Source organism: Hoplias malabaricus, chromosome 17 (genome assembly GCF_029633855.1).
Source record: "Hoplias malabaricus isolate fHopMal1 chromosome 17, fHopMal1.hap1, whole genome shotgun sequence".
NCBI lineage: Eukaryota > Metazoa > Chordata > Actinopteri > Characiformes > Erythrinidae > Hoplias > Hoplias malabaricus.
The window spans coordinates 2,102,062-2,120,514 of NC_089816.1; the positions used below are offsets into that span (position 1 = coordinate 2,102,062).

Sequence of the window (18,453 nt, forward strand, 5' to 3'; positions counted from 1 at the left end):
ACGAAGTGAAAATAACAGTTTGCTGTTCTAGTCTTCAGAAAGTCACACTTTGTCATAAGCACCTCTTTTTTTGGAGCCTGCCACTTGTGGCTCAATATTCTACCAAACACCCTCTACACAAAGTCAGTCTAATTGTTTAAGACTTGCTTGAGATGTTCATTATATGCCCTGAGGTTCCTGGAAACATGTCCATTTTAAGATTTCTCCTGAAATCACACTTACTCATCCAGAGTTTAATTTTCTTTGCTGAAGTCGCTTCAGTCGGTTCTTTTGTGTGAGGATCTGACTGCATTCATTCGATGCAATTATATTCACAAATGTTGGATGATTCTGAAAGTATTGTACGGAGTGTCATCCCTCCAGAGAACACACACAGTTCAGTGTTTCATTCACTTCCAGCCCATGCTTGGATTTGAACATGTTTATCTTATGAGCAATGCCCCCATTCTATTAGTAAAGCTTTACTATGAGTAAAAAACAAACCGTTAATTTACAGTGACCTCTCTAAAGCGTTTATGTCATAATATATGCACTTTCATACAAGTAGGCTGTCTCAGCTCTTACATATTTTAAACATGTTGCCTTCTTAGTGTAATGTCATTTTTAGGGTGAGTAGTAGCATGGATTATGTTTTGAAGACTAAAATATGGCAATTTTTCCACCCATATCTCAACATGTTTATAAAATATCTCTGTCTAAAACTCTTTGTCTTTATCCTGACTCATAAGCAGCTGGATGGATCTCCATACAACAAGTTTAGGATGATATGTTATACTTAATTAATCATTCAACATTAGCACCTGACCTCATTAATGTTTACGAGGCATCAACAATGTTCCAAAATCCATTATAGTGCCTTCCCAGAAAAACAGAGGGGAAAATAAACGTCAATAAAAACTTTATTTTCAGAACAAACATGGAGAACGTGTCTACAAAATTTGAGACGACAGGCTACATATTGATGCTCATGACTAATAAAAACCTTTCTCAGCAGCACAGCAAGTGGTTTTAATTTGAATGGGAAGTGGTCGAACATGTCAACCATCTCCTGTTATTTGATGTGCCCTTCTTACTAAACACAGAAATAATGACAAGCAATCGTCCAACTGAATCACTACCACAAGAGATAGGCTACAGCAGGAAATTACTAAAGAACAAAATGTATATAATATATAACACATACTCAAAAAAATCCCCATCCTCAGTCACCACAAATGCATTGGAAATGTTGGTAATAATCTTTTTTGTACTAACATTAACAACACATATAGCAACAATGTCACTGGATTAATATGTGTAATTACACACAATGCTAACACAGTAAATATCAAAATACCCTTACAGTTGCACTTGATAGACCTGAGTGTTTACACAAATTGTATTACAGTCCTCCATATGTAACACTCTAATACAACCCCAGCTACATTTTTGCTGAATGTTTTATTATGTAATATCATAATTATTAAAAGCACTTAATGTTTTTAAATGAAAATAAGTCCAGCCAAAGTTCTGACCCCACCCTCCTGCCAGCCTTGTGTTTCATTACCATAAAGTGTTATCAAAAGTAAGCCATGACCTTATATTCCAACAATAAACTCTTTCTTCCACCACACATAGCAGTCTTTATCAGATGAGAGAAAGGAGGGAACAGAGGAGGTAAACACACCCCAGGGCAGAGCTCCAAGGGCAACGGTCAGACTATAGTGTCCAGCCAGAGGACCATAATGCTTCTTAAAGGAATAGTGGAGTAGTTTTTGTTTGTTTGTTTGTTTGTTTGTTTGTATGGCTTTCAGCCTCATTATCCTCAGTAAACTCAGGTGTTGATATTAATGTGCTGACTATTTCAGAATCACAAAACCCAATGCCCGCTTGTCCCAAAGTTACAGAACTTCATCACTACAGAGAGCGCACAGCCTAATGCTGAGGGGCTTTAAACCCTTCTACATTGAGATTCACATTTACAGCATTTAGCAGACACTCTTATCCAGAGCGACTCACAGAAGTGCTTAGGATTCAGACTGAACACTCTAGCCTCTGCTTAGCATTAGGAATAGTGACGGAAGGCTCATGTACAACTGCTTTAGTGCACATCATTTTCATTTTCAATTTCAATTTCAAGCTTTAAGAAATAATTCAAAGCTTTAATATTTGCAATGAAAGATATTCAGTGAGAATTATATGCTGTGTCTGCAAAACATAGATTATATTAGAAGGTACTAGACTATTCCTTTCTTTAGCTGCTGCTTAAGTCAAGTTGCTGACCATTCCTCCACTCATTCTTAGTTCAAACAAGTCGGTACAGAACACAGGACTTGGGCAAACATATTAACTCTGGATCATGGCGATGATGTCAGCAGAATACATTCCTCAGAATCTGACATTTACCTTCACCACAAGTCATTGCAGCAATCTCGTGACAAAATCCCTCACAATGAATGTGAGTTAGATGCATTTCTGTGTCTCTGGTACTACTCCTGAATGCTGAGGTGAGCCAGTCTGAGCTTGTTAGCAGCGCTCAGTGTTCAAGCAGTTGAGAAAAGGCTATTGCTCAACGAAATGGAAGAGAACATTATGCAAAACTTGAGCAGAGAGGATGTTCACAAGGAGAAGCTGAAGCTACACCAGCCACACTATATAAACACCAAGTGTTTCATATGAAATATAGGGTATTAATATGGAAGTTGTTCTCATTTCACTGCAGTAATGGTCTCTACTGTACTCTAGAACACTGGGACATAGCTCTGATGAGTTGATGGCATCCACATAAATATTTGTGAGGTCAGGTACTGATTAATATTATTATTATTATTAGTTTTAGATCTTAAACTTAGCTCTAATTCATATCAACAGAGCTCTACTGTTCTAGAATGCAATGCTAATGAATAGTATACCCCACTAGACCATATTTATCATAGGGAATGAGGACTTTAAGCTTATGTGCAATCAATCTAGAGCAGTCTTTACTTCTGCAACTTTCAAATCCAGTCCAGAATTTTTAAATAGCCAGCTGGCACGACATTAGCTGCAACAGTTAATGCCCCCGGCCAGCCAGGTATAGTGTCATATTAGGTGGTCATTTTTAAATCCTGGCCTAGAACCTGGATCCAAGTTCTGGATTTGAAAACCGATGCTCTACAGCAATCTTTTTGATTTTATTTCATGCCTTTCCATAGAGTTTATATAAGCTGTCAATATACAATTTTGATCATCTACATCTCTTCATTCTTTTTTTCTGTCTGGGCTTTTATTTTTCTTTACTGGGCTTATTACCACTTTTATTAATCTTGTTTCTTCCCAAAGTCATTAGCATCTCTATTCTGCTGAGTGTGAAACCGTTCACTCAAGCTTCCTGAACTCGGAAAATATACCAAATATTCACAAAAACAAAAATGCAAAAAAAAAAACAATAAAGTCCATAGTACTACAGGACATGACCCAACATTTTTAGGCAGTACTTTGAGGTCCACCTCCTGCTGACACAGGTATTCAACGTTGCATACAGAGATGCACACAGAGCTTGTATAAAATGAAATACTATGCTAGTTACTAGTCTCAGTGCAAAGAATGGGTTCTAGGGGTATACGAAACCTTATCTGAGGAGGTAATATACGGCATATTTGGGACGATTTTGGGTGTTGATTAAAAGAACAGAAAAACAGTCTAAAAAAAAAGAAAAGTAAAAAAGAAAAAGAACTTCAAAAACTTACAAAGCTTCATTTCTAACAAAAAAATAAATTAATTAATTTTAAAAACTAAGACACATATGAAACACTCTGAAGCAGCTGCACATCAGCCTAAGGTCATGACGTCCAATGCTGAGCCTGGGTTAAAGGGGTATAAACCACTCAGCATTGGAGCTAAAACCTATATCTTTGAGATAAGTCGGAGTGGTGTTTGTGAATCAGAATTAACCAGTCAACATCAGCACCTCACCTCACTAATGTTAATGTGGTTAAATGATATCAAACCCTGAACAGGTACTTTCCATACTTCTTTCAGAAGAGTAGAAGCAGTTACTGCAGAAAAGAGGGATGAAAAACTTGATTAAACCCCATTTTTAAAAGAACGAATGCACAGCATGAATAACAGACTTTTATAGCCCTGTGCGTGTTACATTTAAAGCTGAATATTGCCTTAACTACAGCTCTCTGTCAATCCACAACAGCCAGCAAGACAGCCACACAATACTGGCACAAGAATTGAGACAAATATTGTTTCTCAGACCCAGCCCTCTACTGTTTTCCATGTAAAAACCCACCCCTCCTGCTCGACCGGGCCTAGAGATGATCCAATTACATGCAGCCACTTGTTAACGGCACTACTTTTTTTTTTTTTTTGTGAGAGGAGCTCAACCTGACACTACTGCCCAGCCTACCATAGTGAAACAGGGAGACAGAAACTCAGCCCTAAAGAGAAACACCAAACAAAGGCCTTCTGAGCTTCAGGGCGTGTGTTTCACTGGTTCCAGGTACCGCAGCTCATTTACAATACAAATCACACAGGTGAGGGCGGAGGGGTTAAAGAGCTTTAGACATTGCAGACTTGCAGGCCTCCTGGAGTTATAATGAGATAACAGAGCAATCAAAGCAAGCACTTGCAACACCTTGCCTTTGGAGGTAGGGTGGTGTACATAGTTAACTGAGGATAATAACCCAAATTTAAGGGTTTCTGACCAAATATATGTGGTGTGTCCATGTAGAAATACTTGAAACTATTTAAAAGGGGATTACAATGGAAATCGCCACCTTTTACACACAGATTGGGAATAATAACCACTAATAAGTAATAATTCAAATTATTTAAAGCACTAATAATAATTAAAGCACTCTTTCAGTGTATGCACACATTCGTTTGAAGATCTGGAGTCTACTATCGCACAAACTGTGAAACAAAACAACCCACTCAGTTTTTCTGTTCATCCTAAATCAGAAAACAGGCGAAAAATGAGTTGTTCTGATTTTGTGCTGTGCCTCTGAGTCTCACCGATCACAGTTCTAGAACAAAACTTATGTGAGAGTGAAAAGAAGAAGGTTAAGCAGTGAAAAACAAGCGCTGCAAGCACTGAGAAATAAGTGTACTGATTAAATATGGTGCATACAAGAACAGGGAAGAAAGAGAACTGGGCAAAAATGGCTAAAAATCAGAGCTTCTGCGCCTCGCTCCTGGGATCTCACCATATTTAAAAGAACTCATACTGCAATCCATCATTTAAAAAAAATCTGTTTACATGGGGACAACTGTGCTGTGTTGTTTGTTCCATAAGGTACCTTGTCCAAAGCATGTAAAAAGACACCAGAGTTGCGTTAATTTGTGTAATACAATATTATTTGCCTCCTTAAAGTTAATAAAAATCTTACATTAACTTAGAGTGAAAGCTGGAAAAGTTTGTTTGGGTTATTACAATGATATTGAGATTTTGGAGACACCTGTGTATGAATATAAAATAAAAATGCACAATGTTGTTAATTAATACCACTATACAGTAAGTATTCATTCAGAGGGATGCATGTCACTTTCATGACAGACCTGCCCACACACGCGTCTGTACAGGCTTATGCCAACAACATGCTTTGGTCAGTATAAGCCCAGAAAGTGTTGTGACAATGGATGCTTGTTGGAATAATCCTTAATAGATGTTTACACACAGACTTGTTGTCATGAAAGGGTTTTGACAGTTTCATAACCCGTTATATTGCTACATTATAAAATGGCAGCTATACTGACACCTAGAGTACTGGATGTGTCAGATATTCTATATTCGGTCGGTTTTAAACATGGCGGCCCTCTGTGAGTTTGGCCTACTCTATGGAACACAGACTGATTAATTCAGGGGCTACAAAGACACTTGATTATTCATCTCATGTGAATTGCAACTTGCAGAAATATGTCATAATAATAAATAATGACAAATAATCATTTGCTTCTACTTGGTGGTAAAAATGACGGATTGCTTCTTTGGGTTGGGGTTTGTGGGTGAGCGGTACGTGGGAAGACGACAGAGAAGAGGAACACGTTACTACAAAAGAGGAAGTGCAGCACTGGATTCTTTGCAAAAACGCAATCAAAATAACAGTTGATCTATTCATAGTGAAAGGGAACAGTATGAATATTAAAATCATGCCGTTTATGTATCATTTGCTTTTGTAGCTCAATGAGAACCTGCTGATTTTCAACATCAACCGGATGAACAACATTCAAGCAAGTTTCCAGTGAACTGATGATGCATTGATAACCCAAAAATCAAACGGCAATCTCCTGGGCCTTGAGACAGAGGCAATGTTGCACTCTAACACATTTTTTGTGGACACTGCAGTGAGGGTTTGATGACATCGCGTCACAGACACATTAGTGAGGTCAGGATTAGTTCTGGATCACAAATCATCCTAAAGGTATTGGACAGAGCTCCACTTTAGATAACAATAACTCATTTATAACCCTATAGCCTATGCTTGGCATTGGGCATGGTGATCCAGAGCATCCCAATTCATATTATGCTTATCTATAAAGGTTATACTACTTGCCTGTGCACGTTAAACATTTCTGTCCATAATGTGTGTACCTTAAAGTTGCTCATTTTATTAATTTTGGACAAAAGATTTTCTAAAAATCTGTCTCATTTTACAGCAGCAACTATAACCCTATAAGCCCCAGAAATGGCTCCTTCTATTTCCACACATAAACCCGTTCTAACTGTCACATGGGCTTGGTCAACAGTCTTGCAAAACACGATTCCCCTGCCTTGCTCTACAGACCCATATAAGGCAACAACTCTTGACATGTGACTTTAAAATATGTGCTGCTATTTCAAAGGGCATGGCAACAAAACAATTATAAAAATTGCAGAATCTGAAATTACATTACATTACATTTTGTTTAACTCATCCACATCGTACCATCTACTGACAATATTCAGCTTCCCATTCACTTAGAAACATGGCTCGCCAAATTACTTCATGTGGTATCAGGAAAAACAAATGTTCAAATTAATCTTCAACTCAAATTAATACAGCAAAAATCCTCAGCCAATCAAGTCGCAGAAATACACTTCAGATCAAATAGTTTATCGTCTAATAACGTGAGTAATAAACTTCTGAAAATCATCATCTCCCTAAAACAAAATAAAAACATCAACTGTTCAGAAAATGCAAAAAATATATATATAAAAATAAACATGACAAATTATATTTAAAAAAAAGTTTGGAACATTTCGATTGGTCCGATCTCCATTAGAGTTGTACACAACGCTAAGGACAGCCCCTGTGTTCAAATGATGTAGAAAAGTATAATAAACACGTTCTGTCACTAACCTCACGGAAACAGCTCTTTCTCTCACGCTCCATGTTTGTGGTGGGGGATCCGTCAAATATGAGTTTTAAAAAACAAAATCAGAAAAAAGAGTGAGAGAAATATCCAAGGGTGTGTCTAGAATGAGTAGAGAGACATGCTGAAGGTTCTGAACACTTCCCTCAACCTGAAAACACACATCAATGGAGGAAAGGGTTAAAATGAAAACGGAGAAGCAACTTCTTTCTCTCTTTCTCTCCCTCTCTTTTTCAGAAAGAAGAATTGCGTAGAAGCAACTCTCCCTCTTTCACTCTGAGTCATCAACCAAAAGAACCACTGCAGTGAAGCAGAACTCCTGCACCAGGCCAATCAGCGGAGGGGGTGGGGCCGGTATGCAAATCTCTTCAGGTGAGCTCCGGTGGCAGTTTCTATTGGCTGTAGACTATGGTGGGGGAGAGGGAGGACAGACCCTGCAGCGTAAAAAGGTGAAAGACTTGTTTCTGCACAATGGGCGTGATTTTTTAAGGCAACGTCAACCTGTTGTCTCCTTCAACCCTTTTCAAAAGGAGGGTAAACTGTCACTGTTGTGGCATAGCTTCAGTATCTCTAGTTTGAGAAAAGAAATGGAAATTATTTTTTATGTTATATTCTCTGTATTATATTAGGGAACAGTATTTGACCACGTTGCATTACATATAAATGCACAGTTTTATAGACATCTGCTTATCCACCATTTCTGAAATGATGGTTCTGCTGTTCAGAGCAGGTTTTACATTACATTTTGGAACATTGCTGTGACGTATTTGAGGGCTAGCAACCACAAACAATACTAAGGCCATTTACTAATGTTGTAAAATTAGTTCTTCATCACAGGATACTGGAAGGGGCTCCATCACAATATTTCTTTGTCAGATCTTCTCTTTGGTGATTATACAAAGTTTTGTGTACAGCTGAACATCTGTAATATGTTACTTTTCCACTACGTGGTACCAACTTGACTCTGATTGGCTCTACTTTGCTTCCATTGCTTTGCCTTTAGGCAAATTTGGTCAAATTTTTATTTGTATTGCCTTCATCTATCTTCTGTACCAATCAACCATAACATTATTAGCACCTCCTTGTTTCTACACTCACTGTCCACAGGAGCACTTTGTAGTTCCACAATTACAGAATGGAGTCCATCTGTCGATCTGTATACATTGACACCATTCCCCCACAGGACTTCCACAGAGCAGGTATGATTTGGGTGGTGGATCATTCTCAGCGCTGCAGTGACACTGATGCGGCGGTGGTGTGTTAGTTTTTAAAGCCCTCAGTATCACTGCTGAACTAGCGAACGACTAACACAAACTATGCAGTGAAAGATGAGCTACTGTCTCTGACTCTACATCTACAAGGTGGAGCAACGAGGGAGGAGTGTCTCACAGAGTGGACAGAGAGTGGACACAGGGTTTAAAAACTCCAGCAGCACTGCTGTGTCTGATCCACTCTACACCAGCACAACACACACCAACACACCACCACCACGTCAGTGTCACTGCAGCGCTGAGAATGATCCACCACCACATCACACCTGCTCTGTAGGGGTCCTGAGCGCTGAAGAACAGGGTGAAAGGGCAAGGAGTAGGTTGATGGGTGTATAAAAACCCAGGTATACTCTTTTAATACTTTAGACTACAGTTACTACAGTGTTTTATGACCTGTTTTTCTATAAATATAAAATAAATGAAACTAGGTGTAAAATAAACATGGAAATCTTGCCGTTGGAGAGAGGAAGTGAAGCTTGTTCACATATACAATAACTCAGAAGTTAAAATTTTTTTGAGGAACTGACCTCAAACTGATTGAGAGGGAATGCTATTCACTGAAAGTGCCCTTTAACTTCACCAGCAGTGTAATCAGAACAGTTTCAAATCCAAAGGAGTGGCCTCTCACAGGTGTGTCCATAAACCAAGCTTTCTGTTTGACTAGAGTCCAGAGGTTCCCTCTCAGCTCAGAGAACTATCCTACAGTACTACACACTATAGCCATGTTGGTGGTCCAATTTGTCTTTTGAAATGAAGAAGGTTACATCATGTACTGTTCAGGGAAGCATTTACACTTGATACTGGAACAGTTTTCTATTAGGGTTTGATCACATTCAACATGAGAAGCCAGGTACATATTTGAGAAAATTTGATCTGGAACCTAAAAGTATTAGAATTCCATATCTAACATGGCGATCAACGGCACATGCGCCACTGCTTCAGAACATCCCATTTCATTTTGTATTTTTGACCTGTGTGCAGTTAAACACCCGTTTAACCAAAGGGCGCATGTGAGAATATCAGTACTCACTAAATAGAAGGATAATCCACCAACATTTAGACACATTATTTAAGAGAGTGACCTCTATATGTCTTTACAGGAGCTAAGAGCTGGCCTTGAGTTTACTGCCACCTGCTTCAGGTGGAAGACTCTATGGCAGCATTTCAAAACTTTAACTGGTGACGTTGCTCTGTGTTTAGTCTCATGTTTCTCTCATGATGGAAAACACCTGCTAAAGGCCCGGAGATATAATTAACATCAATCTGCTCGCTTTCCCTAAAGCTCTGAGATCGGTTCCCAAACCTCTGAGATATTTCTGACAGTCAATACAATTGTTAATATTGACTATTTAAAAACAAAAGTGGTACTTCAGATAGTGTCCTGGGGTTATAGATTCAATGCACTCCTTGGGTCACTAAGTGTTTGGAGTGTGGTGTGTTCTCCCTGTGTCTGTGTAGGTTTCCTCCAGGTGCTCTGGTTTCTTCCCACAGTCCAAAAACACATGTTGGGAGACGAACTGGCTATTCAAAAGTATTCACACACCTCTGTGCTCTGTATGTTGTGTGAAAATTTCATTACTATACAAATGGGCTTTAATACACATTAGAGAGGCTTTTGCCATCTATTAAAAGCTGTTTTGGAGAGAAACAGTGAAAATGTACATTATGATATTTGTATGCAGTATAATATAATATATAATATGTTACTGAACGATATGAACATTTGCTCTATGTCTGCTGTCTGAGTTTGAATGCTTGCATGTGCTTGTCAGTCGTCTTTTATCTAAGACGATCCAGCTGACAAACAGGAAGTTAAGGGTCTGTGGCGTGGCTTTAGTGAGAAGAACTGAGCTGCATCACAACTGTATTTTTCAGCAAAGATACTACAGCAGCAGAGTAAAAATAGTCCTGTAAACTACAAGAAAAAAAAGGAGAGAGAGAAAGTTATATTCCATGAAATCATCCTCAGTCTGTATTGAGTGTTTAGTCTGTATATGTAATATATTTCATCACAAGACTGTTTTAAGAATAAAAGATTATTCAGCCTATTTTTAGATGTTTCTTTACTGGTTTTAAATTATTTTATACAGTGAAAGTGTGTTGATTATTTGACTTGTTTCAGGAAATAATGTTTGAAAATTCAAACCATTAAATGGATGAAATGACTTGCAAATGACAAGCGAAAAATATCCAACAAGTCAGCGGAATTGCATAATATTTTTACAAAAACCTCAAAAGAATAACAAGATGTAGATTAGACATAAGCTGATTTCACCTCAAAAGAGGTTAGTTTTGCAAGTGAATTTGACCAGGTCTCTGCGAACTCACTGGCAAATCCTTGCCTTTAACAGAGGGCTCCTAAACACACACACACACACACACACACACACACACACACACACACACACACACACACAAGAGGGATTGCAGAGTCAAGACCATCAAACATCTTGAGCAACCTGCAGCCTGCTGTCTGTGTTCCTCAAATCCACAAAAGGACAATGAGTCACAAGATTAAAGCGAATTATGTATTTCACAGTGTGTGCTCCAAAAACAACTTTACAAGTGAAGACTTGCCTCAGAAAAATCCACCACACCGACTAAGACCTGGAAGGATGATGTGCATTTTGTTTTTGTTTTGTTAGTTTTTTTATTTGCATACCACAAAGAAAATGTGTAAACATTCCGAACATCTGTTCCAGTGGACTAGCATAACGTTTTTCTTTTTTTTCCCACTGGTAAGGCAATAAGTAAGGCAGCTATAAATGTTTACATTATTTCAGCATCATCGTTTAACTGTTTATAATTTATTTGCCATGGTTAAATTATAATGGATGCAACAGATGGATCTTGATAAAATACCCTGATGCTTAGTTATTTTCTCGTTATGTTCAATTCCCTTGTGGCTGACGAGCCTAGCTTTGTTTTCATTTTCGTCCTGGTTTGATGTACCCTCAGTTGTTATCATCTTTATTTTGCATTCTCTGCATTTTTGTTTCTTTTAAATTTAGTTCCTCGGTTGGTTGGTTGAGACTAAAAAAACACTGCAAAACTAGGATGACCAGGTCTGAGTTGGTGGAAAAGTGGAAAAGAGGACACGTCTCGAGGGGGGAGGGGGGGATGAGGTCACACCTCTCGCTGCCGTTGTATTCTTAGCTGAACCTATGTGTGCTTTTGGGTCCTTTACGCCTTTATTTGCTACAGAAAACATGGGAATTTCTTTTTTAATTCATCTGAGAACTTACATTTCCGTTTCGGCACAGCTGCTCGAGATGAGGGTGGGTACACGAGCTTTGCCTGATGTAAACAAGGACTACTGACATGCAGACTGACCAATTAAAAGTTTACAGAGAATGTTATCGACAAATAACGGTCAGACCATGCAGTTAGAATATTTTAGGCCACACCCCCTTCTCACTCAAGCAAACCAATCAGAGTAGGGGAGGGCGGGACTAGTTTGTGAACGAAATGCTTCTCGAAAATTCTATGTAAGCTCTAGAAAAACAAAATCCCGTACGTTTTTTTAAGTCTAAAAAAAGAGGACATGTCCGGGTAAAAGAGGACGTCTGGTCACACTAGCAAAACCATCCATCCATTATCTGTAACCGCTTATCCAATTTAGGGTCGCGGGGGGTCCAGAGCCTACCTGGAATCATCGGGCGCAAGGCGGGAATACACCCTGGAGGAGACGCCAGTCCTTCACAGGGCAACACAGACACACACACACTCACACCTACCGACACTTTCATGTCATAATTCTTCTCATAATTTGTGAATTGTACTGCACCCATTGTGGACGCAGAAGTTCAGTACTGTGTGCCTGTTTTTCTGCTAATTGAATTTGTAAAATATGTTTATTACTTTTTTCCTCCCGTACATCTCTTCATTTAGCAAAGGTTATCTCTTTTTTTTATAAAGAAATAAGTTATAAACAAAAAAAGTGTACACACGGTTTCTCTATAGAAATTCAAGAAATTAAATTAGATGTTCTGGAGTAGCTGGACTAGCCTAAGGTCATCATACTCAACATACTCAATGTCAAGTGTGTGGGCTAGGGGATAAAATGAGCACCAGCATCAACCTGTGTGTATTATGATGTGATGGAGCACCTTCCAACATACTGAGTTTGGACTGGTGTTGGTGATGCAGAACTTGTCCAACACCAGAACATCCAACATGCTCATATGCAGCTGCTCCAAAGCATCCCACGTCAGTTCATGCAGACATATTTCTTTTTTTACTCCTTGTCTGGGTTTATCAGTTCAGTTCACATCAGTGATCTTATTTCTAAGTGTGAAGCTTTCAGAACCTCAAAAAAGGCACAGGATGTGCACTGAAATTGTCTAAAATTAATACAAGAAGCCATTCCTACACAAATTTCACAATGTGTCTATAATGTCAGCTAATTAAAGTGCACCCATTAATGATGCAGATGTTTATACACATACACTTTTCAAATTAATCACCTGAGAAAATTAATAGAAACTAAGTGGGACACTTGTAAGCACTTGCATATGAGATTAAAGTCATCGTGCCCAATGCTAAGCATAGACTGTAGAACCCCCATTAATGCCCTGTGCATTCTTTAAAGTGATGGAGCTCCATCCAACAACTTTGGGTTGGGTTTAGAGGTGACTGTGTTCCAGAATTAATCATCCTACATCAGGATCTGACCTCACCGTTCTCATGGATGAGTGTCATCATGTTTCAACATTAAATGTAAAGCCTTCAGAACAAACTCATCTAAGAGCAAATTTAGTAGATTAATAGCTCCTTAAGTCACTTTTGATTCTATTGGAAAAAACATCTCCAGGCGGTCTCAGTAAAAGCCCAGTACACTGTGTTCTACTTCATCGGAAGCCATGCCAAATATTACAGCAGTCTTTCAGCTCATCCTTGAGGATGTCACTAGTCTGTGGGACAAAAAGCTAAATATCAAAATGGTCAAAAGTTTGCATACACCTCCTCTTCCAAAGGTGTCTCATCACTCCCAAGAAAACAGTTCCACTGTTCCGCAAAAAACTATTGTGGGGATTATTACCCCTCTAGCCCATGCTTATCATTGAGCATGGTGACCATAAGCTCATTTGCATTTGCTTAATAACATTCCATTTCATGTTTTTCTGTGGAGATTATACACTAAATAAATCACTGGATTAGGAGCAGCTACATTGTATCTACACTTGTCCATTTAGCAGCTCCACTGACCACACAGTAGCACATTGTAGTTCAACAATTACCCTTAGTCCATCTGTTTCTCTTCATAATTTCTTATCACCACATCCTGTGGGGGTCCACTACAGAGCAGGTATGATTTGGGTTGTGTTGTGCTGGTATGACTGGATCAGACATTGCAAGCCTGGTGCCCTTGGTGTCACTGCTGGACTAAGATCAGTCCACCAAAAGTGTAGCCAGCCGACAGAGAACTGTGTCCACTGATGAGGGACTAGAGACTAGACCATTGAAGAACAGTCCTAATCCAGTTCCTAATCCAGTGAGTGTTCAGTGTATACATTTTAATTAAACAATGTAATGTTTAATTAGTGTCTACAATAGATTTGGGATTCACTAATCATTCTGATTATTTAAAAACGTGTTTATAAAGTTTTAGATTTTTCTGCCAAAGTTAAAAGTTGTTTAAAGTAAAAAAAAAAGAGGCTCCAGTTAAAAAAGAGTTACAACGTTATGTTCTCTTTCTTTCTAAGAACCAGTAGTGAGAAATTCTCTACCCTCATGAAACCAGGCCTTGATCATGTGCTGCTGCTGACTAAGAGCAAAGACACACCTTTCCTTTACAGCCTAAAAATAAAACAATTTGCTACATGTCACTGTGGCTGAGTCCAAACCAAACAGAAAAAGACCACATTTGCAGCAGTGTACCCCTTTAAAAACAGACACAGGCACTACATTCTAGTTCTACATTCACAAATTCACTGGTGTGGCCCACATCCGGCGTGAATCTCCTTATCTCTGTAGCAAATTTACCCCAAATATCTGCCAGGGCCACAGAACAGTCGCCAAAAAGTGGCTTTTATTCTTCTTCTTTTTTTTTTGGGAGCGAAACTGACATGTGCTGGCACAGATGCATAAACCTACTGTCTGCCTTACAATCCTGGGAGTGTATTATTACCCAAGGACCCAAGAAAACTGTCTGGAGATACTCATCATGATGTCATTGAACTTAAGTGGGTTAGAAAAAGGCCTAAAAATGGGATAGAAAGAAGCACCAATACGGGCTACAAAAGTGGGTAAGAGAAAGTGTCTAAGGTGGGCTAGAACAAATGACTTTACTTGTAGCCCACTTTTGTGCCTTTTTCTAACAAGAGAAGCTGTCAGCTCGTGTTACAAAACACACCCGAAAGCGGCTAAGCTGGACAAGTTTCCGATGACCTTAGGTCAGGTGATCGCTGTTTTATGAGTCATTAGGCACCGATGACAGCCCTTACTCTGTAGGAGAAACTCTCATGGGTCACGGCGAAGGGACAGAAGGAAAGGGCAGTGGGTTATTTTAATTAAACCCTCAGATGAAGAAGAGAGGATCGGCAGGAATAAGCCAGAACTCAGCACAACGTGACAGACAGTGTCTATGGCATTAGAGGCAGGTGAATACGAGATGAATATGAGAATACTTTGTTGACGAAGGTGTAAATACATGTCATTAATTCTTCACAGGACCATTTCCCATGGGACACTTTTTGGTTTAAATCTGTGTGGCTACTAGTGATAGGCAAAAGTGCTAAATAATCTTGGATCTAGTGAATTTATTATGAGATTGCTCAGGATTATATGATTATTCTGGACAGTTTTACTTTAAATATTTATTTTTATTATATTTAATGTGTTTACAAGCAGGTGAAATTTTGTTTTCCCCCAAAGTCTATTTTTGGCCAAAGTACTAAGACAATTTTAACAGATAAAACATTGTATAGCAAGTAAAATTGAGCATAAATTATCTATATTTGAAACAACCTCATAATTAGAAATATTAGATACATTAGATACATTGCCTAGATTAAAGTGGTTTCATGTTTTTGCAGTGTACAAAGCTGGAATATAACAACAGGAAGAACAACTCATGTTAATACTAAAATCTAGACCGTTGACTAATGATAACCATAAGAGAATGATGTAATGGTGGGTTAAGGTACAGATCTGTGACCTGACTGTCATCATAACGGCTTGAGTAGGTGGTGGGTTGATGGAAACTGCGCAAAAGTGCTGAGTCACAGCCTCCATGGCTCGGTGTGATAAACGGAGTGTGGTTTTGGACAGGTAAACAAAGACACTCCCTCAGGGTAAACTCAATACTATAATGCTGAAATATAGTAAAGAATGCTCTAACTGTACAACAGAAACATGGGGATAAACTTCTGCGTTCTTAAAACAAAGCGCCTTGATGTAAAACAAATGAGACACAGGCCAATAGTTACACTACAACTTCAGGAGCAGCCTCTACTCTTCAAGGAATTCTTGCTACTAAAATATGGAACATGTGTTATGTGAGGATCTGATGGTAGCCACATAAACATTAGTGAGGTCATGTTACTTTTTTAAGCCTGCTGTTTATGAATATATCCAACTGTATTTGTTGATCATTTACATTTTGCTATACCTTCTGAACAGGTCTAAAATCAGTCATTACACTCCAGTCATTAGAGAGAGAGAGAGAGAGAGAGAGAGAGAGAGAGAGAGAGAGAGAGGGAGGGAGGGAGGGAAGGAGAGAGAGAGAGAGGGAGAGAGAGGGCGGGAGGGAGGGAGAGAGAGGGGGGGAGGGAGGGAGGGAGAGAGAGAGAGAGAGAGGGAGAGAGAGAGAGAGAGAGAGAGAGAGAGAGAGAGAGAGGAGGGAGAGAGAGAGAGAGAGAGAGAGAGAGAGAGAGAGAGAGAGAGAGAGAGAGAGAGAGAAGCCTTTTAAATAAACAAGGTGCTACTGAATTATGAACGTTGGCCATACTCTCGTTACATTCCTTTACACCTGAACAAATAAATCACTTAAAATACTACAGAAACTTACAAAGATTTTGAGAGATTACAGATAAAGGTGACGATTGTAATCAGAAAAATCTTTATAAAAATCTGAAGGTGTTTCCTCATCGTTTACTGCTCTCCAGTCTGTTTTTTGTAATGGAAAAACCGTCTAATGTTTTTACAAAGCCTCAGTGTCTGTAAATTAGTAAAAAAACAAACTGTCTCAGTCCGGTATGCTAGGCCTTCTCTCTCTCTCTCTCTCTCTCTCTCTCCTAATGTCATAGAAAGGTATCTGAATTTCAGTCATCAACGCATGAACAGAGATGAGGATGCTGCTGTATTCCTGCTCCATAGGTGGGTAATGTTGACTTACTTTTGCTGTTTCGGATCACTTAAGGTGGAGGTGTCTCCACACTTGGGATATGGCATTACAGAAAGTGTTACAAAACGAAACAACTCGAGTTACAAATGAGTTTCTGTGGTAATTCAAACAGTGAATAAAAACTTACAGACAAGTTACATTTCAGCCGCTTACAAACAACAGTCATTCTTCTTTCCAAACACACAGTTCCTCCTTAAAAGACACTGAGATTTTGAACATAAACAAACCAGAGGGAACTGCATTTCCCCACAGTTGTAGAGGTCCCCTTTAAAGATTACAACAACATCACTAGATTACAAGAAGTCACTATATTCTCTATATGGCCAAAGGTTTGTAGATCTCTACCCACTCAATGCTTTGAAGAGTTTCAAAGGGTATTACTGAGGAGTTTGATTCTCTGTGTACTGCAGTAATATGCTCTGCTCTTCAGGAAAAGCTGTACAGTTGATCCTTGAACAGTGCTGTGAAGATTTGATGGCAGTCACATAAAAATAAGTGAGGTCAGGTACTGTTGTTGTTGGATGATCAATTCCGGATACAAACAACACTCCAACTCGTCTCAAAGGTCAGGATGAGTAGAAACAAGATGAGTATCTAATATTATTCTTATGCATAATCTCATTATGAGATATATTAAAAATTCTGGTTAGATTTTGTATTACTTCAATATTTCTGACAGTGCACTCTCCTCCACTGTTCACAAAAGTCAGGCTATTAACCATTAAACAAAAAATAACAAGGCCAACATTCCAACAGGTTCACATCACATCTTCTCTTTCTGTCATGTGTCAGCTCCCACTGCTTTGGACAAAGGTTCAGTCTCTAAATTCAAATGACACTTGACACTGTTTAGCCTACAGAACCGGATTCTCCGTCGCTCAAACGCCTCATCTGTCTCAGACAAGACCTGTGTCAACACTGCTCCCAGACCTGTGCTTAGAAATAAACATATTACTACAACTTATTGTTTTACATTTCAGCTCTTTCACTTCTTAAATGAAAACATCAAATCCTCACAGCTAATGCTTCTCATAATTACACTGTGTGCAAAATTATTATAAAATTATTCTATATTTTCTCATTTTTACTTGTGTTCAGTTATATATCTAGAGTGAATAGGACTTGTTGACTTTTGTTTCAAGCAATATCTCCTTAAACAATGTAAAGAATCTGCGAATGTAGAAAAACAGTTTCTCTTAAGATAAAGTGACATAAATCAATCCAAACAAAGGCCATAAAAATGCTGATTACTCTTTAATATTCTTACAGCAATCTCAGAATGAAACATATTAGATATATTCACTACATTTAAGATGACTTTACTTGATCAGATATTTTGTACCGCTGCAGCGCATTATCCCCGACAAAAACCTAATGGACCGACCCATTAAATAATTTAAAAAGCCTGAGGGTGGAACAAGCCATTATTCTGAAATGCACAACAACAAAACTAATAAAAGAAAGAAAAGAAATGTTATATATAATGAATATTTGACTGGGGACAGAGAACCTGCT

At 38.7% G+C, this 18,453-nt stretch overlaps 1 protein-coding gene across 3 annotated transcripts in view; it reads right to left on the bottom strand.

The window, feature by feature from the left end:
• Positions 1-18,453, bottom strand: part of elf1 (E74-like ETS transcription factor 1) — a 65,692-nt gene that overhangs the window by 40,906 nt on the left and 6,333 nt on the right. For 2 of the 3 annotated variants that reach the window (XM_066649804.1, XM_066649802.1), the window contains exon 1: positions 7,308-7,546. The exons of the other annotated variant lie outside the window; for it this stretch is intronic. The gene's annotated coding sequence lies outside the window, so the exon portion shown is untranslated. Of the gene's footprint in view, positions 1-7,307; positions 7,547-18,453 lie in introns of those variants that run through there. 3 annotated transcript variants of the gene reach the window in all.